This window comes from Cydia fagiglandana, chromosome 20, assembly GCF_963556715.1.
Source record: "Cydia fagiglandana chromosome 20, ilCydFagi1.1, whole genome shotgun sequence".
Taxonomy (NCBI): Eukaryota; Metazoa; Arthropoda; class Insecta; order Lepidoptera; family Tortricidae; genus Cydia; species Cydia fagiglandana.
The window spans coordinates 8,404,640-8,429,065 of NC_085951.1; the positions used below are offsets into that span (position 1 = coordinate 8,404,640).

The 24,426-nt window shown below is 38.0% G+C and overlaps 1 protein-coding gene across 1 annotated transcript in view; it reads left to right on the plus strand.

The window, feature by feature from the left end:
- The window catches only part of LOC134674526 (TWiK family of potassium channels protein 9-like), a 430,962-nt gene that overhangs the window by 403,032 nt on the left and 3,504 nt on the right, over window positions 1-24,426 (plus strand). The window lies entirely within an intron of this gene.

The window sequence follows — 24,426 nt, forward strand, 5'->3', positions numbered from 1 at the left end:
AATGGTCACGAGTGGTCGAGTCGGAGAGTAAGAAAAATAAAATATTTTTCACAAGGGATTACACTGCGCTACTTAATGTTATTAAAGCTATTTGCTTATTGCTTTAGGGAGAATACTGAACTTGCCCACAATAAGCTAGAAGCTAGCCGGAATTGCCACTTTTAGGTTTTTGTGTAAGCGTGTAAATATTTAACGTAAGTTTCAATATACTCTGTGAAAATAAAATAAAATTATATACTTATGATTACGGGTAATCAAGCGCATTTTTTGCTCAATAACATGGATTTTAATTAAGTAAACTTACATGTGATTAACATATGCTGAAGTCAATTTTGCATTATGGAGCACGGTCGTCTGAAGGCATGGAAAACTTTTTGTTAACCCTCAAATTACTGGTACGTATGTAGTCACTTTAAAATATATTTGAAAACGAGTAAGTGAAAAGCACACATACTTATAATAAAAACTGAAGTGTAGGAAAACTAGCTGTTCCACAAATATTTTCTACCTCAACGCTACGACAAGCGTCAACATGCTGATAACTGAAACTGATATTGTCGCCTAGTCGGTAAAAGCTCAATACACCACAATTAGGCACCCTGCTGGATAGTGACTCATTGCGGGTGTCCGTTGCTCTCCGCCTGGGCTGCAAGGTATGTGAACCACATAAATATATGCATTTGCGGTACCATGGTGGGGGCCGACGGCCACCACGCTCTGAGTTGCCGGCGTTGTGCTGGCAGGCACCCGCGTCACCATGCCCTCAACGATATAGTTCAGAGGGCTCTCAGGTCGGCGGGCATTCCGTCGGTACTCGAGCCTCCAGGCCTTAGTCGCACGGATGGCAAAAGGCCTGATGGGCTAACGCTCGTACCGTGGGAGAGAGGGCGGTGCTTGGTGTGGGACGCTACGTGTGTCAGCACCTTCGCCGCCTCGCATATCAGTCGCACGGTGCGCGCGGCTGGAGCGGCGGCCGAGTCTCAGGCTGCAGTGAAGCGGCAGAAGTATGCCCCCCTGGGAGCAGGTTACATTTTTGTCCCTTTCGCGGTAGAAACGGCGGGCTGCTGGGGGGCGGACGCGAAAAACATGGTGCGCGACATAGGCCGTCGACTTAGGCAGAAGGGGGAGGACCCCCGCTCCGAGTCGTTTCTGGTGCAAAGGCTATCCATAGCCATTCAGCGCGGCAATGCCGCGAGTATTATGGGCACTTTTGCACCGGAAGCGTCTAGGAGCGGCAGCAATGTTTAGTTAGTAACTTGTGTGTGTTTAGTTTTTAAGTATGACTAACTGTATTAATCGAATTGACATTTGATATCGGCATAGCTCAAATAATCACAATACAGTGAGTAGGTACCTAATATCAATTTTACTACGACCTACATGTAATACATGTACTAGGAGAACAGGAGAAGAAATTTACGACAAGCAATTTGCTATTGAACTAAATCAAAAATACTCGTAGTATACACTGCATTATACAGCAATTTTCTGGACTACAACCGCAAAGCCATTCAGATAAAACGGAATTCAACAAAACAGACTTGAGCTTCTGTTGAAATGAAGAAGGATTTTTCGGGATCAACTTAAAATGTATGCGATGGTATTTCGGTGTCAACACCCTTAGATACGTGCCCTTGCATTATGCTAGCTAATTTAGCGGTTGTTTTTGTAAATAGATATAAGTTAATATTTCGTTTAAATTGTTTGGTTTAGACAATTGAAGTTTTAAGCAACAGCATAGCTCTTCTTTTGTCGATAAAGTTTGAGATATACGTCTGGATATGTTAAAAAAATAATTTGATTGATATGTCCCATTGGAACTTTGGTTGTAGTTACCAGCCAAAGTTTAATTTAAATAATGAAGTAAATAAGTGATTTTTACCCGTGGAGCACCCTAGTACCTATCACACGTGTGACACTAACCTAATTTGAATCAATATGGGTCAAATTTCTTTGCATCAATTTGTTGTATGATGGTCGTTCGATGGGTTAAGGGATAATGTTTTGAGTCGATTGTGCTGCCTAATCGGAAGTTTAAAAAATCAAAATTTTAAAAGTATGTCATCATCATCATTTCAGCCTATTTCCGTCCCACTGCTGAGCACAGGCCTCCTCTCATGCGCGAGAGGGCTTGGGCTATAGTCCCCACGCTAGCCCAATGCGGATTGGGGACTACACATACACCTATGAATTTCTTCGCAGATGTATGCAGGTTTCCTCACGATGTTTTCCTTCACCGAAAAGCTAGTGGTAAATATCAAATGATATTTCATACATAAGTTCCGAAAAACTCATTGGTACGAGCCAGGATTTGAACCCGCGACCTCCGGATTGAAAGTCAGACGTCATATCCACTCGGCCACCACTGCTTCTATACTTATTTATTTCTATAAAAGTATGTATTATTACCTAATAGAAACATAATCTTACTTAGGTACTTCACCGAATCTTTTAGGCATGTTGTAAAGAAAATTTGCTGGTGTATGTTACGATTTTGAACTGGAACGTACCTTGGTCCTGAATGGCGTGCATCTCACTCGTGGTTATTTTGCCGTTTTTTGCGTAAAGGTGACAGTCCATTTCCAACGACAGCTGCAATACTGTTCATTTTACTATGGAAATTGACAATGGCAGCGACGCGTTCAGTACCGGTAGTGCAGCTGCGGTTAGAAATGGGATGTTACCATAATGGTACAAACCCTTCGTGCGCGAGTCCGATTCGCACTCGGTTTTTTTCTGCATTCTCCAGTCTCACTACTCTCTGATGTCTTAGCCTATTCTCCTAACACATGCTTCCCTAGTACCCACACGCTACCGGCTTACTCCGTATCTCCCGGCGCAGTCTCAATAATCTCCATAACGGCGGCATCTTGCATAAGTGCTAGTATTCGGTTTTATTTTTATTAGAATATGCTGCTCTCAAGAGGTAGTGAAAATAAAACGTATGAATTTAACATATTCGTATGCTCTCAGTCCGATGAAAATGATTTTTTATGTTTTGGTCGTCTTCTAGTGGTCGTTTTAGTTTAGACTACATCTTTTTATGTTCTTCTTTTAAGTGGATACTTGACATTCATTGCAAGTGTATAAGTTGAAGTGTTTCAGTTTTATTCAAGCTTTATTTCAAATAGCCACGACTTAGTATAACCTAAATAGATGCATTGAGATTGTTTCAAAGCTAAAAACTTAGCTTTCAAACCTAACTACCTACGTAAGCTTACTAGTTCAAAAACATTAATCAAATATAGCACATTATATAATAAAAAAAACAGCAGCCAAGTACCATATAGCTGTGTGTTAAATAAAAAATGGCTAACCTTTTATTATAATTTATTTCTATCTTTTACAAGTTTTGACGTTAGAGTAATTGTAGCGTAAAATTAATGCCCGAACTTTATCCGTTTATAAAACTCTCGTCGTTTTCCAAAAGAATTCGTTAAACAATTTTGGGCACATTTTAACGAAGAGACACAGGTATCACTTGTATGTATTTTACATGATTTGCAGTTTTAGAGACTATGGGCCCGATTCGGATTTTGAAATAGATATCTTTTAGACCAAGATACGATAACGATATGTTTAAGATCTAACCTGTCAAATTTGACATTTGCGCGATTCTGGAGATACTCTTGAACGATTTCCTCAGGATATAACTTAGTGATCTAATTCACATCTAATAGATATCTTACGCTATCTAACGTAAAAGTGACATTGGTTGCCCGAATTGCGCTGCAAAAGAGAACTAGTTGATATCTAAACTATAACGTATCTAGAATGGATCTAGTGCGTGTCGTCTCTTGTGAATATCCTGAAGTTCGAATACGGCAGTGTAAGTATAGGAATTGTTAGTTAAAATCACCCGAATGGTTAGTTTAGTAAAAGAAATAAAGCATCTACGTGTACTTAAAACAAATACTGAATCAAATACAGTGAAACCACCTCTATAACTGAGATATCCTCTATTATCACCTCTATTAATGGGACCCTCTGTAAATGAGACAGATATTTATTTGTACCTGGCTAACTGAGAGCCTGGGCAAGTGGAATACTTCTTTAAGTGAGACAAATCTGCTCGTCCCTTGAAGTCTCACTTTTCCAGGTTTCATTGTAGTACAAAAAATAAACAATTTGGTCGGGTTTAAAAATGTGCTTTATTTGTCATGTTCTGTGATAATTAATAAAATTTAATAAAAAATACCGCATTTACAAACGTACTCTAGTATTTTACGCTTTCGAAGTCTCCGTAAACATGTTAATTACGTTTCAACATGCGCCCTAATAAAGCGACACCAACCAGGGTTGCATCTCAAGTGCTACAATAACATTACACTTCCATTCTACGACACACTCGTAAATCCTCCCGCTTGCATCCCTAGATCAGTATGCCTAGGGCGAAGTGTTATAAAAGCTTTTATATTGGTGCTTACATACGACCTATTTAAAGTGGAGATGTAGTTTACGAGTAGTAAAATATACTAGATTATGACACAGTACGGAAATAGTTATGGCTGAGGAATAAAATCATGTGAGGGTAGGTTTTATCTGCAGGCGCTTATTTATTATGCTATTTTTTCGTACTGAGTATATTTTGAGTGGAATAATTGTTAGATTTTGGGTACCTTCTACTTTGCTAACGGAGCCATTGAATGGCTGCCAATTATTTACATTTTAACTCATCTTAAAGGTTAGATTCCGATTGGAAAAACATTGCAGCAAGCCGCGTTCAGCGGTCGATGGATAATTTTAAATGTCAATACCGTGATACCTGCATTAAATAGCAGTAGTTACTGCATTGCTACCACGATAGTATCGTTCGAATCCATTAATATTTTCCGTTAATCTTTAGATTTGATAAACTTACACCGACTGATTCTGTTTTATCAATTTGACAAGGATTGATCTCGTTTTGAGACGACCTAGAGTCGTGTCATCAGGCATCTCGCACGCACCAATAAGTGCTAGCGAAATGTCTTCTAAGTTATAAGACGACTCTTGATTGCATTGCGTGAGGAACAATTAGCGTAAGGGTAACATTCCATTTCTAATCGCAGCTGCACTAGTAGTACGAACGCGTCGGTGTTATTGTCAATTTCCAGAGTAATGGTAATATTCCATTTCTAACCGCAGCTGCACTACCGGTACTGAACGCGTCGCTGTCATTGTAAATTTCCATAGTAAAATGAACAGTAGTGCAGCTGTCGTTGTGTAAGAATTGAAACAACGTTTTCGGCCATAATGAATATATTTCTTTCTCAACTTACTCTAACCTAATCCTATTTCTATCTCTTTCATTCAATCAATCATTCTTCCCTTTCTTTCTAAAGTATCTTCGAACATACTGTCTCGCTCACTCAATACGTTTCGTTTCACACAGTAACTAATGCACCTTACATGCCCTCTGAAATATATATGTGCAAATAGACACTTTTTGCACATGTATATTTCACACACCTTACATGTTCTCTGCGTTAGGTACTTAATTTATGTATATCTAAATTATTTAATAGGTACATGCAAATATGTTTTAGTTATTCTAGTTTTATTATTACTTACATTTTTTATTTATTCTTAAAGTAATTAAATTCAGTGGGTGTTAAACTTAATGAAAATCTTGTTACTGAAATTACATGAAATAAAAGTGTTAGTAAGAAACTGTTGTTTTCTTGAGAGAGAATAAAAAAAGAACCTTACTGATAATACTACCTATACCTACTTATTTTCTAATTTAGCAACTGCAACTTTATAGTGTTTAATAATGTTACCAAGTCTTGTAGTGAAATCTAATTATTTATTTTTTATCAAAATTATATAGTATGTATGTGTAATATACACTGTAATATGGAATTTTACTACTATAAGGAGGCATTTGCTAAGTGACAAATACATTAAATTATTAATATGCTATCTATCAATCCATAACTACATATTGACATATATTTACTATAGTGTTCAATAATAATAACATTGTCTAGTTTTTCTGGTTCTGATAGTGGCAAGTATCTAGATCAATATGTATCAAATTGACAGGCATATGATTCAGAAATGTACTGTAAGATAATAAAATGGATAACTTTACATTTTGACGTTATGGAAAACATTAGGTATTATAGCTTTTACTTGCAGTTACATACATATATTTATTGCATTTATTAAGGTGAACTTCTTTTTAAAGTAACTTATAGATGACTGAAAATTGGATTTCTTTTGTTAAACAGATATAACATTACTACTTGTATTTTGTTAATAAAAATAAAATAATATACTAGCAATCTATGTAACGAAAATTTGGACATGGATTTTTACTTTATTGACATAACAATTACTTAGGGAAAACAAAAAAAAGCTTTGTATTTTTAATTGTTATCTGTTACAAACTTATGGTGAAAATGAAATTACAGCACTACTGCTACTATGTGTTATAATAATTATATTTACCTACATTTAGTAGCCTAGTATTTTTGGGGTAACTTTGTATGCCGGCCTCTGGATGTTACAAACGGACGTGTGCTGCTGACGTCACTGGAATGGTCGTCTTTAGTGGTGTCATCTTGGATATGGTCGTCGTGTTCGGGTGGCAGTTCCTCGCTACTGTGGTACTCATCAGAGCTGGCATCCTGCGGGGTTGCATCATAATGGCATTCATGGCTGTCATCATCGGGGTTGCCATCTACAGGTTGTTCATCATTAGTGTACTGGTTGTCATCATCTGCTGAAAAATCTGAAATTAAATCTAGATTATGTGGTGTCTCTAAAGGTTTTAAAAATTGAGTGTGGACAATTTTCTTGATGCTTGGCTTGTTGATATCTTGTATTTCGTAGCATACTGAGCCAATCTTCTTTAATATTTTAAATGGACCTTTGAACCTTGGCGTGAGCTTGGTGTCTGTTGGTTTATACCATTCATACACAACAAAACTGCCTTCCTTGAAATTATGTTCTAGTCGTCTTAAATCATATTTCTTCTTGTTATATAAGTGTATGTTTTCTATTCGTTCTAGTGCCAATTTCCTTGCTTCTGTTAAAAGATCTAATTGATGGCATCTGTCACTGTCCTCTATTAGTGTTCCAATATGGATTTCATTAGGAGGAATTCTGGGATGGTATCCATGCATTAAATAGAATGGTGAGTATCCAGTAGTTTTCTGTTTCGATATATTTATAGATAAAATAGCCTTGGGTAGCAGTTTATCCCATTCTTTTGCATTATTCAATGCAAATTTAGTCAGAGTTGATACTATCACAGCATTTGCCCTTTCCACAAGACCATTACTCTGAGCTGTGTAAGGAGTAGTTGGTACATGTTCGATCCCATATTTTGTAAAAAACTTCTGTGTTAACTGGCTGGTAAAACAGGGTGCGCTGTCAGATATGTATGTTAATGGAGGTCCATACACATATATTATGTCATCTTCTATTGTGTTCATCACACTTTGTGCTGACAAAGTACATGATGGTTTAGCAAACACATATCTAGTGGCATGATCTATATGGACAAATATATAGGTGTTACCAGATGTTGTTGGTGGTAATGCCACTATGTGGTCAGATGAAATGACTTGCATTGGTGTGTTTGGGATAGGTCGTTCTCCCATTTTTCCATATGCTAACTTGGTCCGTCGGTTGGTCCTTGCACATGTCAAGCATGCTGCTGTATATGCCTTAACATCTTGTCGTAGAGATCTCCACCAGTATTTACTCTTGATTTTGTTTATAGTAGTGCTGAAATCCAAATGCCCATTATCGTCATGTGCCATTTTCAAAACTGTAGATCTTAATGCTTGTGGCACAACTATTTTTTCCTTATTTGTAAGCTCTTCATTGTTTACATGGAGTAATATGCCCTCAGACATTTTAAAAGAATCATTTATTTGTTTTAAATGCTGTGTTGTTATATCTTTAGCCAATTTCGCCTTTATTTGTTGAATGAACGCATCTTTCTGTTGTGTCAATTTTAGCTTTTCCATATTACTACTAACAACTGTTAGACATACCTCGCTCAGTGGATATCTCGATAAGTGGTCTGCGATTACATTTTGTTTTCCTGGTCGATGGACAGGTGTAAAATTGAATGGTGCCAAATCTATGACATACCTTGCAAATTTTCTGTTGAGTTTAGCCTTATTTATGATATATGCTGTTGAATAGCTGTCAGTTATCAGTGTAAACTCTGTGCCCAGTAGATAAATTCGAAATTTGTTCACGATTGCCCAATGTACTGCTGTTACTTCTAACTCGTTAATGTGGTACCTGGTTTCCGCGTCTGTCAAACTTCTACTTGCATACTCTATTACTTTTCTTTCACCATTTTGAATTTGTAGTAAGCATGCACCGAGGCCTTGATAACTACTGTCTGTTTCCACAATTGTTTCAGCATTCTGTTGAAAGTTTGTCAAAATTGGTGCTGTCACAACTAGTTCTTTTAACGTCAAAAATGCGTTTTGTTGTTCCTCAGTAAGTTTTATGGTTTTATTTTTGGACTTTTGTTTTTCTTCAATTGTCTGTGACTTGTCTTTTTTCAGAAGATTATTTAGTGGTTGAGCTATAGCGGCATAGTTTTTAATAAATCGACGAAATGTTCCTGTAAATCCTAAAAATGATTGTACCTCTTTTATAGATGATAATGTTTGGTATTGCTCAACTGCGGCTGTTCTTTTAGGATCAGTCTTCTCTTGTAAATGGCCAACTATCTTTCCAAATAATGGTATTTCAGTGTCTATGAAAATACATTTTTCTTTGTTAAGCTTCAGGTTTTTCTGTCTAGTTACTTCAAAAACTTTCCTTAATAATTTGATAAATTCTTCTATAGTGTTGGAGCCTCCTGTAATATCATCAAAATAAGCTCGGACTCCTTCTTCATATAAATTTCCATATGTGGACTTAATGACCTTTGACATTATAGAAGGCCCTCCGACAAGTCCAAACATTACTCTTAGAAACTCTATATGGTAGTCTTGGGTTACAACAGCTGTTTTAAATATGTCCTCTTCTCTGATGCATATATTATGATAAGCATGATAAATGTCTAGCTTGAATTTATATATATACTGGGAAATTGTTGAAATGATGTCTTCCATTCTCTCAATTGGTTGTGTATCCAAAACAGTAATGGGGTTTATGGTTTTAGAATAATCAACTACTGGCCTGTAAGGTGTGGTGTCATGGAACGGTTGTGACACTACAAACATTGGTGCGGCATATGGTGAATTTGACAATCTGCATATTTTTTGTCGAAGCCATGTTTCTACAGTCTCTTTCAAAAAAACTCGTTCAGGTTCTGGTAATCTGTAAGGCTTACAACTAACAGGCTTATCACTGGTCAGCTTTATTTCTAATTCAAAATCTGGAAATTTTCCTATATCATTTTCATCCTTTTTGAATATATCCTCATATTCAGACACTAAATCCATTACTTTCTGTTTGTTATTTAGCAGCACTTGATGCACAGAGTTATTGTTTGACACACAACATGCAATTGAAGCTTCTTTTCTTGTAAAAGCTGGAAAATATTCAGTATGAGTAGGCGTTATTATGCACACTTTACCATCAGGTTCATGTATTATGCGAGCGTATACAGCAAATTGCCAGTCTTTCCCAATAATCATAGGGACAGGTAGGTTTTGGCATATAGCAACTTGGGGCATAACATAATCAATGTTTCCTACCTCAATACGAGCAGACATCCATCCTATAGGTGTTAGTTGATTTCCGGCAACCTTGTAGGCTCCTTTAGTCCATGGGTAGACTTCAGTGTCTTGAGGCAAGGCATCCTTATCCATGATTGTGATAACTGAACCTGAATCAGGCAAAGCATCTAATTTAAGGCATCCATTAATAGTTACAGGAATTAGTGTTACATTGGGACCTTCCTCTTGAATACAACTTATTTGATTTTCATTGGCATTAGCTTTTTGTGATGAACTTGTTGACGGTTGGGGCTTATTGGACTTTTGATCAAATTTATTGTAATTGGCTTTATTATTTGTGATTTCTGCATTTATGCCTGTTTTAGACGGCATTTTACAATCGTATGACACGTGACCTTTAGCTCTACACCTATAGCAAAATTGATCTTCTTTACGGTCAAATTGTGGGTTGAATTTAGGAATAAACTTGTTATATTTTTGGCTTTCAGTGGTGTTACTTACGGTTTCACTTCTATTAAACTTATCTCTTGGCATAATTTTTCTAATATTGTCCAAAGCAGCAGCATGCGACAGCAATCCATCCACATCCTTACAACAATGGGATGCTAGCGGAATGGACCAACGAGAGTCCCAGATGCCCTCCAGGATCAATGACACTTTGTCTGCTTCTGGAATAGTACATGGTGATTTAACAAATAAAGCATTTTTACTGTAAATGTATTCTGTGATAGTTTCTGTGTTCCGCAGTGTCCTCTTAGCCTGAAATGTTATAAATTCAGCAAATGACATCTTCAAGGAAAATCTCTCACACAATTTGGCTTTCCATTCATGCCAGTTACCTAAATTTTTACCTATGGCCTTATGCCAATTACTTGCAGGACCCCTAAGCCTCATTGATGCGTTTACTAATGTTAAATTGTCTGACCAATTTGCTAACTTTGCAATTCTTTCTACTTGTTTTATCCAATCAGTCGCACTTTCTGACCTGTTACCGCCAAATAAAGGAATTGCTTGACTTGTGTCTGTTGTAGAATAGACTTGCAATGTTTGTTGTGTCGGACTAGTAATCTGTTGCAAAATCATAGATTGAGTGTGCAAAATTTGCAATAAAGTATTATCTGATGTGGACGTACCTGGTGTAGTACCATTATTACCGTCATCCTTTTTTATCTGATCGAGCTGAATTTGGAGATTTTTAAGCTCGACTTCTTGTGATAACCTCTTCGTACGTTCCATCTTATACTCCTCCAATATCCCATGTTCCTGTTTCGTAATGTTGTCTTGGTGTAAACGTGCCACCAATTCATCCTTGTTCCCTGTGACGGGCAAATACCTTGACCTGAGCTCTGCCTTGAGCTGATTCACCGTGAACTCCTCCAAATCCTCCTCTCGCGTACTGTCCATTGTGTATAATTATACGCCGATGTTCCCTAGTTTATTAGAAATATAACGTATTTCCTTCAGTTTTTATTGAATATAAAACGTATACTCGAATTTTAGATAAACTTTAGTGCGATTAGTTATTTATAACTTTAGATTTAAATAAATATCCCAATTTGTCCGCGCGACATGTAAGAATTGAAACAACGTTTTCGGCCATAATGAATATATTTCTTTCTCAACTTACTCTAACCTAATCCTATTTCTATCTCTTTCATTCAATCAATCATTCTTCCCTTTCTTTCTAAAGTATCTTCGAACATACTGTCTCGCTCACTCAATACGTTTCGTTTCACACAGTAACTAATGCACCTTACAGTTGGAAATGGACTGTCACCTTAAATGAATGGTAGTGCTGCTGTCATTGGAAATGGACTGTCACCTTTATACAGCGGCTCACGTTGACGGCACCCAGCGGCTCAAGATCGTATCAAATTGTTAAAATAGAATTGGCTCCTGGCATGAGACGTTTGAATGCATTCAAACCGGCACTGCGGTTGGTAATAACAAAATTATGTACTTGGCTAAATAAATAAAGAGCGCTGAGTGCATAGCCAGGAACCATAAGGCAAACGTTTATTTGCCTACTTTAACTTTCTGTAAGCTAGGAAAGTGAGTTAGAAATTGTAATATTGCGCAAATACTGTCACATATAAGTTGCAAACATGATTATAAAGTATTATATAGAAAAGAAAATTAAACTTAAGGGGAAAGGACGATTGTGAGACCTGTGGCCCGTTTATCAAAAGCTTGTAACTTGTAAAACAAGCGGATGTCACTTTTTGACAGCTCTTGTTAGAAAGGGACTTCCACTTGTTTTACAAGTTACAAGATTTTTATAAACGGGCCACTGTTGTAATGTATGGATCAGAATGCTGGGCGACGAAAGTGGCGGATGTAAGAAAAGTGCATGCAGCGGAAATGAGAATGTTGCTATGGTTGTGTGGAGTGACGAGAAATGATCGGATTACTTACTTACTGCCGTGGCGCAGCGACCCGAAGTGGATCTTGGCCTCTGACACTAAGGAACGCCACGCTTGGAAATGTTCGGATTAAGAATGAGTATATAAGGGAGTTTGAAACTTTGAACCAGTTAATGACAAATAGGTTTCTGAAATTATACCTAAAACGAGGCAAAAAAGAGTATTTGAATTAAAAAATAATAATAATCAGTAAAAATAATTTATAAAACAAGAAACAGGGCAGGCGAAAATTAATGCCCTTTTAAAATATGTAGGTATCATTGTTTTAATGATATTTCCATAAACAAATTGTTTCAATGATTTTATCCACCTGTATATTTTTTTTCAATATTATATAGCTGTTTCTGCGATATGAAATCCAGAACCAGACACTCCAGCGACCCAATTTCTTAAACAACTGCATAGTTCGCTGCTCAGCACTCACTACATCTTCCGTCAAATTTATAAAGGTGCAAGTGCAATACAGGCGAGGGCCCATAAATCGCATCCAGGCTGCATGCTGCTTTTATTACTACTAAACTTGCTGCGATAACCTGCGATTGTGAAAAATGAATTTGCTTCCTTTACAATGTTGGCAACATTGTGTTGTATTGTGTTGCTATTAGATCTCTTTAGACCGTTTGTGTTGCTGGATATTGTTGAATACACCTTTGAACTTTCTGTGATCTTTTGTTACTTTTAGTAGTTTTAGTGTTTTGTATTGGTTAGATCAAACAGATATTTTAAATTATTATATTTATCGTACAATGCCTCAAGGGCGTATTTTTGATTTAAGCTAGTTTTAAGCTAGTTCTTTTAGTAATACCACTGTATATATCTTGTTTGTAAATAAACGATTTTTTTTATTAAATTTATTTCTAATGAGTTAAGACTCATTAAGAGCTCTAAGGAGCTCTATAAAATTCCGGCCGCTCAGGGTAAGTGTTTTACTCAAGATAAACCTATATTACTATAACCATGCTACGATTGAAAACATATGCAATTAGAGGCTTCTTATACTGGTTTCAATGAGATAAACACCAACCTGCAGTGTACGATATGCGACCAATAAAAACACGAGCTCGTAAAGTTCCAGTGGTCGTAAACATACATCGTTATTGCTTGTAAGCAAATCATGATTAAGTCGACACACTATTTTGTATTTCCGCTGTACTCGCAAAAGTGGACAATGTAGGTAACGTATGTGTCCATAAACCCGTTAGCCAAAGAACCAAATATAATAAAAACGGGTAAGTGCAAGTCGGACTCGCGCACGAAGGGTTCCGTACCATAATGCAAAAAAGGCAAAAAAAAACGATCACCCATCCAAGTACTGATCCCGCCCGACGTTGCTTAACTTCGGTCAAAAATCACGTTTGTTGTTTGGGAGCCCCACTTAAATCTTTATTTTATTCTGTTTTTAGTATTTGTTGTTATAGCGGCAAAACAGAAGTACATCATCTGTGAAAATTTCAACTGTCTATCTATCACGGTTTGTGAGATACAGTATGGTGACAGACGGACGGACGGACGGACAGCAGAGTCTTACTTAGTAATAGGGTCCCGTTTTACCCTTTGGGTACGGAACCCTAAAAACTAAAACTAAAGGAGCCCACTGATTACCAGTTCGCCGGACGACATCAGCCTGTCAGTTGTTCGAAACTGTCACCTTTTGCGTTTAACTGACAGGATGATATCGTCCGGCAAACTGGTAATCTGTGGGCCCCTTAAGGTTTTACCTATAAGCTGTATAATATTAGGCATTCGGAATGGTCGATGATAAGACATTACTTTAGATAGGTAGGTACTCCAGATGTATATTACCAGGATCTTAAAATTACTACAAAATTATCTAATTTGTTAGTAAACTTCACCCCAGCGTTAAAAAATTAAATCGCTCATTGGTACACACAAAAACCATCATTAATGTCACCCGGACGTTATCATCTTGAAAAATTGCTGACGCCGTAATGAAATTCGGAGCGAGTACGCTACGCTCACAGTGCCACTGAGTTAGGTTGGGCTCTGGCCAACGCCTTATAGCCTTAGACGACAAACGTTGGGGTTTAATTAACAAGGGAAAGTTGATGACGGAAATGAAGAGTTTTTATGAAGTAGCTAGACGTTATTTAAACTTGTTTGTGTTAAGCCGACCACTGACTAACAGGCCGCCGGACGATATCGGCCTGTCAGTTAGAACAAAAATTTGACAGCTCCGAACAACTGACCGGCCGATATCGTCCGGCGGACTGTTAGTCAGTGGTCGGCTTTAGACTAAGAGCTAGATTTTGTCAGTGCCGATATCACCTATGAATTTTCATGTTGAAGGAATACAAATATTCTGCGTTTGTAACGTAAATGTATATGCAGTAAGGCATGGTACAATCTGACCGAAGATCACAAATCCGATTCCAGGCTCGTACCACTGACTTTCTTGGAACGTCATGAGAGAACCAGACTAATCCCATTAAGGCCCAGTTTTTAAACGGAACGAATTCTTAGACGGATCTCGAGCTCTTTTAGAATCAATGCGGGAAAATTCAAAGATGTGGAAGAGTGCAAAATATTTCTCGTTAGGGTAAAATATTTTATTTTATCCAAATATTTTATCAATATCCCTGCAATCATCAACCATCAACTTTATTCCATCGTTGTGCATTACTCTTTATTGCTTGCGGGTAACCACGAGTGACGGTTTCAGCCATTTGCGTCGGCCATTATTATTTTTGATTGATGCCATTGTAGATAGTTTGGTTTGGAATGCGTTTTGGCATAGTGAATTATTGCTACCGATAGCAAATTTGGACAGTGCTAATCATATACGTTTCTGTATACGTAATATATGAACGGTAGATGGCAGAACTGTTGCAGAAATGTCCAGCTGTCAGCTTTAAATAATAGTTCTAAATTTCCCCAGAGTGGCGCTAGAGTAGCTAAAAGCGTAGGCGTTAATTGACGGAGCAAAACATTCCGACATAAATATTGACAATATTAATGTCTTGAAAAAATCATTGCTCTAGCGTCAAAAACTACGGAGGAAACAGCCGAGTATGTCTGTATGGAGAAATGACCACTCCTGTTGGCTCTTAACAGCGAATAAAAAAATCAATACCATTTTCGGTTACAGATGTAGTTAAAGTGACGTCACAAAGTTTGTGATTTCCCCCTCCCCTTGTCAGAACATGTCACATTTTCTTGACCCCCTCCCACCTGTAATCGTATGACGTAATTAATAGATGAACCCTTAGTATGGACTAGGGATTTACTACGTGATTATAAATAGTTTTCTCTAACATAATTGTTCACTCTTGAAGTTATTCAACGTACTCAGGCAGCCATTAAAAAAGATGAATGAGCCAACTAGCACCGTGAGCACTCCGGTAGATGAAATGATCCGAATAATTTACCTAATTAGGGAAAATATGAGGGCGCTGTGCGCTTTTGATAAACGTGGAGCATTTGTCCCTCCGACAAATCCTGTACCTAGACTACATTCATAATGAATTTCTTTGTCTGCTCAGATAGATTGACTTAAATTTCAGCAGAAAAATATTTGAGAAAATTATTTGAGTTGATCCGAAAGTTGTTTAGCAGAAACATTTGGAAACAATACCTCGATGATGATTATTTGATTTTTTATCCAATATGATTTAAAAAATAAACATCACCTCTCAAACTAACTACAGTTATAAAATATGTACCTATACCTATTCTGATTTTTAATTATTTACCGTATGTTAAGATGTTACTTACAATATCATGGCTACATCAAACCGCCTATCACCGTTAAAGCGTTCGCTGATTTTTTTTTTTTAATAGCCTATATTGTGTCCCACTGCTGGGCAAAGGCCTCCCCTGTCTTTCGCCACTCGTCACGGCTTTGTGCATGCTCCCGCCAGTCGCCACAAAATGAGTCCAGGTCGTTTCGCTAAATTTTATTGTATGGGAAATTACATACTTCACAGCTGTTTGACGTTAATCAGTCTGTTAAATGTGGTTGGTGCAACTGGGCCTTAGTGCCGCTTGCACCATTCACTAACCCGGGGTTAACCGGTTAAACCTGGAGTTACCATGGTTACCAGTACAATTAAATACTGGGTTAACGGATTAATCTGTTAACCCCGGGTTAGTGGGATGGTGCAAGAACCGCTTAGGTAGATTAAAGAAATTGACCCATTGACCGCCGAAGACGTCAACCGAACAGTACCTATGCAACAGAATAGTGCATCGCAACAGTGCGCCAAATCATGTGTTGTGAGTTGTGAGACTTGTGAGCGTGAGTTTAATTGTAGGTACTGCATAAAATAATTATACGGGATGTAATTTGTGCTTCAGGAAGTGAAGCATGAATACCCGCTGTCATTAATAGTACATTATTGTCGAGGTTCGGAAGTAGCTACTTGCAGGCTGAGGATTCGTTTTAAACGGACGACCTTGGGAGTCCGTTTAATTGAATCCGAAGCCAGCAAGTAGCCTTCCAGCCGAGTCATATATAGTGCTTTTCTCAAAAATGGTGCAAGAAATATGAATATCATAGAAATATTTTACAAAACCCATGTTCTTGCGTATATATTTTCACAGAAGAAAGCCCTTGCCGCCTTTTTATTTTTTTTAATGAAAAAATAGAAGTGTATTTTTCTGCCGAAAATACGCCAACCTATTTGAGACAACTAAATAGTCGCGGTACTAATCATCTGTTTGGCTGTTTAATGGGCCTGTGCCTTCATTTGATATGGCCATTTCAACTTTAAAAAAGTTTGGAACTCGACAAATAATGGAATTTGTATGCAACATTGCAGTCCTAAAATCGAGACTGCAATGTTTTTAACTTTTTAATTTTTGACTGACCATAAACTCCGCGCTTCGCGACCTATTTTTTAGACGGCAAAGTCAACTTTGCCGTCCATTTTTGAGAAAAAGTATATAATTATATGCACATGTCGCTTAGTTGTGGTTCCTTGAATGGCAGTGATGTAAGTACTTACAAACAGCAACAGTCCATCGGTGGACCTTATTACAAAAGGCATAAGGTCCACTGATGTACAATACAGTGAGGGCGATGGTACCTATTGGAAAAAGCATAGTGAGGCCCATAGTCTAATAAAACATGATCTTCTCTTCCCAGAGTGACACAAGCCTACGTCACAATAACATTGCCACTTTATATAGCGCTATCGCATATTGAATAGCGCTGTAGCATGATGACGACGTAGGCTTGTCAGTCACGTGACCTCGAAAAGACGGGAAGGGAGTACCAGGCGGAGTATATTATTATACCATGATGAGGCCTCTTATTAGGTGGATATATTGTTTGGAACCGTTTGGACTGACTGAGGATTTGGTCAAGATTGTTTGGAAGTTGGGTGTGGAGATCCTTGGTCCAGCAGTGGACATTTTACAGCTAATATAAGGATGATTATGTTCCAAAAGCTTTAAGATTTGACTTAAGGCGACAAGCACCTTAATCTATCTTCTATCTATCTATCTATACATATAATAAAGCTGTAGAGGGTAGAAAGTCTGTACATGGAAGATATTTGAAAAAAAGTTGGCTGGGGATACTTAGAATCGATAACAGAACACATTCCAACAGTTTTTAGAATTTTTGTCTGTTTGTCTGTTTATCTGTTTGTCTGTTTATTTGAACGCGCATCACGTGAAAACGGCTAAACGGATTTTGATGCAAACTTTACTAATCTATCGAGAAAATCTCCGGCCAGGTTATAGGCTATAAAAATTTAACCCTTAAAAGGGGGGGTAGCCACAACACTAGCTTGATTCAAGTTTGCCCCTGAATCTTATGGCGCTACTTAGGAAGGAGGGGCAAACTTTTTTCAAATATGTGCTACCACTATTGAGTACCCTGGTAAACTAACAGATGGCGCTGAATTTAATACGTAGTGACATGAATACCCACCGAAGAAGGTTATTGCCAAATTAACTCTAAGTTTAGATGAGTGGGTACGGACATCAACAAATTTAATTGAATAATTATGTCGATTTAATAATATACAACAAAATTAAACGACAGTAAATTAATTACCCCTCATTGCACAGTGACATCTTTTTCACGACTACCCAAAAAAAAGTGAGAGAGAGTGTATTGTGTTTTCAGCGTTCGTGTTTGTATGTAGGTATATATTTATTTATCTGGGTTTCACTCTCTCTCACTCTTTTGCGGTTCGGCGTTAGGTCTTATGCGAGGCCTTCTGCCTTACAGCAAAGTTGATCTTCTGCCTTAATTACACTTGGGCGTGGATCCAAGCTTTCCTCTTTCGCAGCTGGGCCTACTGCCTTGCTCACACTTCACCAATTCAATTCTCTTGGTCAATTCTCTTGGTCAATTACAAGCTCTGCTTTCTTGCATCTTTTATGCATGAAGAACAACCTCGCTGAAATCCTTAAATATCGAGCCCTATGCGAAGCTAGGCTGATAGAAAACTGTCCCATCCCTTCTTTGTATGAAATGCTGGATTTGCGCCTGGTTGGGACTAAAAGTAAAATTGCGTTTTTTATATCGAAAATATTTTCGCGCTCGCTTCGCTCGCGTTTTTAATATCTTTCTGAGGTATGATAAAGGTGACATTGGGGTGGCGACTGCAGCAGCATTACTCTGTTGCAACGTTACTGTCAATTTTCGTCATAAAATGATGTGACCGATTTCCATACTAAAAGTAAAAATGTACAACTGTCTATCATATTGCGTTTTTATATCGAAAAATTTTCGCGCTCGCTTCGCTCGCGTTTTCAATTACATTCTAACCTAAGATATGATAAAGGTGACATTCGGGTGGCAACTGCAGCAGCATTAGGTACTCTGTTGCAACATTACTGCTGCGGCACTGTCAATTATCGAGATAAAATAATGTGACTGATTTCCATTATCAGCTGTAATGCGGCAATGAACTTCACTCAATTTACCAAAAAAAATAATGTAATCTTAATGTCCCTAGGGAGAGGGGGCACCATGGTCTAGAAATGCTTAAGGCATTAAAATATCTTAATCCGGCACTGCTTCGGACTTAACCCGACGTACGTGTCGCGCTGTACGCGTTCCAAAGCCGCGAGCCGGGCGCCTTCGGCGCCCTCATACTAAAAGAATCTGGCGTAGCCCGACAACGTAGCGCGCTGCACGCGGTCCAAAGCCAGGCGACTTCGACTTTCTCATACTAAAAGAGACGTACGTGACACGATGTATGGTTACCAAAGCCGGGCGCCTTCGGCGCCCTCATACTCAAAGAGTCGGGCGTAGACCGATGTACTTGACACAGTCACTGTGCGTGTTCCAAAGCCGGGCGCCTTCGGCGCCCTCATACTCAAAGCGTTGGGAGTAGAAGGACGTACGTGCTGACACGCTGTACGCGTTCCAAAGCCGGGCGCCTGCGGCGCCCTCATACTCAGAGCGCCGGGCGTAACGTACGCGTTTCAAAGCTGGGCGTCTTCGGCGCCCTCATACTAAAAGAGTCGGGCGTAGACCGACGTACGTGACACGCTGTACGCTTTCCAAAGTTGGGCGCCGAAGGCGCCCTCATACTAAAAGTTTCGGGCGTAGACCGACGTACGTAATACGCTGTACGCGTTCCAAAGCCGGGCGCCTCCCTCATACTCAAAGCGTCGGGCGTAACCCGACGTACGTGACACGCTGTACGCTTGCCAAAGTTTGGAGCCGAAGGCACCCTCATACTCAAAGCATCGGGCTAAGCCCGACGCACGTGGCGCGCTGAATGCGGTCCAAAGCTAGGCGACTTCGACTCTCTCATACTAAAAGAGTCGGGCGTAGTCGGACTACTACAAATCGCGCTCTAAAAAGTATGAAACAATAAGATATTTTAAGAAATTATCATGCAGGAAATTATAAATGTTATAATTTTTTGAATAAAAAAATACAGCGTAATGTAATTTACTATTTTTTATATATTTAGCAGCTTACTGACACAAACCGAATTCCACGCGGGCGGAGCCGCGGGCACAGCTAGTAAAAGAAATAAATTTATACTGCACAGTCGCACCGCTGGACATTTTTCAATTTACGTTGTGACCTACTTTAGGCCGCGCCTAATGCAACGACAAACATTAATTCGAGGAACAGTAATTGATTCATTTACGAGTAACATGTATCCATTTAACCTACAGTAAAGGCAGATACCTAACTTAAATCCAACTTCTTCTTCGTAATCTCAACACGCTTAACTACATAAAGCAAGCATAAGGGTTAACTGGCCCTGGCCGTTTTCTACGAGCACAAAGTATCGACGTGTTGTATTTTTTTTGTTCGTCGTGTACGTTATTTCATAACTATTCTAAACAACATACGAGTTTGTAAAACTCAGAGTGCAATAAACAAAACAAACTCAACATAAAAGGTTGCAATCGAAAATCCCCAACACCGCAATCCAAACTTTCAAAGAGAATCTTTGTAAGTTGGAATTTCTGTTTATTCACTTTCTGCACACGTACACCAAGTTCGATTTTTTGCACGAGGCAAAAGTACGTAGTACGTAACGCGCTATGAATAAAAAAAATATTTTTTTCATTTGCTACCTCGCTTTCATGCCTTATAAGCGGTCGGTGGGTAAATTGATACGTTCGAGTTGATATACGGCAGTTATGAGCTATGGACACGGGTCGGCCGGGAGATGAAAAATAAATCAAATAAAATCTATTAGAGCAGGTTGGGTAAAGTTTGTTAAATCGTTACTAGGTCACTGGGTTAAGGAATCCTTGGAAGTAAATATTACTGCGTTATTTTTTTAGAAATCTCAAATTTCTAATAAGGTACGTTCTCAAACTGCACAACGGGACTTAATCGCGTATTTAAGTTTTAAACCATTAAAACCATTAATTTAGCCATTTCTACAGCCATTGAAATCAAAAAACATTGCAATTTTAATCGGGACGAGGGTTTTAAGATCTCATCCACATGGAATCCAGTCATTAGTAAATGTAAGCGGAAACGAATATCGACAGTCGATAAATCGAATATCGTTAGTGTTGTGTGTCGACAGAGTGACATCCCTAGTGCGCAAAACGTTCAAACTGATAAACAAGACCAAGTGCGGGTAGTTCGAAAAACTCGCGCGGCTAGAAGATGTTGATGTCAACTTGAGCCAGTCTTCTCCGAGACCACGGGGACAACGCCGTCCTCGAAACGTCGGAGGTAAATCTTAAAACTTAAATACGCGATTAAGTCCCGTTGTGCAGTTTGATAATGTTTAATAATCGTGAAAGTTTAAATCAAGGTACGTTCTGTCTTATTAGGCCATATTCACTAATAACAGTACCTAATAATAAAATTTGTATGAATCAAACTAATCTATGTAGGTATTTATTGACATTAACTATCTTCAAGATATTATGAAGATAATTATGAATGACTTATTAGATAATCACCGTGGATCTTATTGTTTGATGCTTAATTTAAAATTACCATACATATTTATTCTTTACGAGTGTAAGTTCACTAATCATGAGAAGGGCAAGAGAATGATGATGACATACCAGTACTCGCACATGACGTATTTTTGTTGATTAATAATTTAAAATATTTAGTACGAAAATCAACCTTATCAGTTTGCGCGGGATCGTTCAAATGTTTAAGCGTCTGATGTCAATATAATACGCAACATCGGACCCTCTTCAAAGGCCGGACGGGTCCTCCTTAATAATCGACGAAACACAGGTCCGCATCTCGTCACCTGAGACTTTGGCAGAGAGCAAATTATATAATGGAAAAATCAATATTAAAATTACACGCCAAACTGCTGGTAGTATATTGAAAAAAAAGGGCCATTATTTTCTTCACATTTTAATTTTAATTATGGACCAAATTACGAGGGTACAGTCTAATCGAAAGATATGTTTACACTATTACATCCATTGACGTATATGTCGTAGTCAGATCGTATAGTCCGCCGTATTACATTACGGCTAGCCGTTTTCAAAAACAGGGGCGTTTTGAAATGCGGCGGATTATACGATCCGACTGCGACATATATATTACTTCGTAAAGACGGGCCTTACGAGCACCAAGAATGGGGCCAGAACATCAGTGAGCACACGAATGCGAGCCAATCATACGGTCCAACTAAATAGTTGCGACCAATCGCGCGCGTGATGCAAACGCATCGACCATACGCGTTGTGCCATTCGACTGGTGCTCACCAGACGAGAATGTTCGTTTAGAATTATATGAATATAATTCCAATCTTTACTTTTGAAATAGTTGATTGCACCTTGTCCCTTTGTAATAAGGCGAAAACTGTAAACATATTTTGACGCCAAGTGTATCTAGTATGTGGGGGTCAGTTTAACACCTTTACAAAAGTAGTTTAATATTGCGAACAAAGTCGCGGGAACACGTTAATTCGAAATAAGATCGAAAAACATATTGAATGCGAAAAGATATCGAATTCAGCCACAAAGCGACAATTTAATCCATACCTTCAATTCCAGATATCAACTTTATTCAAGTTCAGAACTTGCTCAGCTCAAAGACTTAAGTAGCATCAACTCGACTTATTCGTACCAGTGAAGGGATCCATATAAAAACACACCGTGAGATAAAATGAATAATTCAAACTGATCGACTACAGTTCAATACCGATGATATAAAATGTTACCGTTAGAGAAATGTCAGGGATAAAACTACAGTGTAGAAAAGTAAGATAATCATTGTTAAATATTTATTGAGATAATGGCCTTTGCGTCTGTTGCAGACGATTTATGCATTGTTGTTTAGACAATGGGTTTGGTGATATTGGAGGCCGATGCGTGAGCTCCCACATTTTTGGCAGATAACTATTAATTGATTAACGAAATACATATATAAAGCTACAGAAAAATGTCATGTGGACAAAATTACTTTTAGTTTTTATGGGTTTAAATATTACATGTATGTTAGTATTGTTTGTCTGTAAAGTCTGTAAGGATATTTGATTTTAAAAACGAAACTTACATAATATCTTGTATATAACCTAGTTCCTTTGTTTATCCTTAATATTACGTATTGATAGGAATTCGCAAGCTAGATGAGGGTTTGAAGCTGGTCCGGCAGACCGCCTAAGTCATCATTTACTCAAAGTCAAGTAACTATGTAATGTTCAGAGCCTTTGGGTATCTATATAGACAGGTAACACGGGCAAAGCCATAATAGCGGCGAAATTGCAGAAGTTATAGCTCCCGTTTCCGCATAATTGAATGTCTTAGAGAGAGATGCCGGCAATATCAACTATATTACATCTGAGCTTGTCTAATGGCTCCTCACCATGAGCCATCATATTGGCCCTCTAAGTTGGGCCAATGTGTAGAGAGGGTAGTGGTTTCGGATGGCTTATGGCACGGCGGGATTGTTTACCTTCTCTAATGGTAAAAAAACGAAGTATAGTGAATGCGACAAAAATAATAGTTACTAATCACCGATTAAAGGGGCCCACTGATTAACGGTTCGTCGGACGGTATCGGCCTGTCAGTTAGAACAAAATTTGGACAGTTCCGAACAACTGACAGGCCGATACCGTCCGGCGGACTGTTAATCAGTGGGTCCCTTAAAAACCATTTCGTACAGTTTATACCCAAACAAAGCCGTTGTAATTGTTTAATGTTCAATTTTGTGCTTTAAGCGCATTTTATTTACTACTGTATTATTAAAGTACTTTTATTTTAGGAATGCGAATAATACAGGTATTTGAAATAATAATTATGGAATTATTTTAAAATTTCGTTTCAAATTATTATCCACAAAATTACTTTTAGCTTTAACTTCAATATAGCTAACGGAATATTCCCAAGTTACGAAGCACAAGCCGAATCCGAATACATTTTATATAATAATTCCCAATTGTATTCAAATGTCTTTATTCATAACCTCAAATATTGATATATGTCTAGTAAGAAGTGTAAGAACGGGGAAAAAAGCCGTTGGAACACACGGGATTTGATTATAATATAAGTAGGTATGATATTTGGGTGAGGAAGAAATTCCTTGCCATGTTATGAGATGAAGGGGAGACTTTTTGGAAAAAAAATTAAAATAAACAAATAAATATTGTTGTTGATTTAATGCAACTACTTACACAAACACAGATTAACTTATCAGGATGTTAGTTATTGTCCATCTCGCTCGCGCCAAGAAATAGAATTGTAGAAATAATTTATTCGTAAGCACAGATACAAAATATTAAATGAAACAAAGCAGAAAAACATAAAAAGGAATGAGGCCAGAATCGGCTCATTCTTAGCATGAAAATATTCAATACATATACGGACAAGATACATGGTATTTTGGGGCTATGTCAGGCTTCTAAGCCTCTGAATTACTGCGACCATTTTTGATCCAAAAAACCGTAAAATATAATAGGGGAAATAGAAATATTCAGAACGTA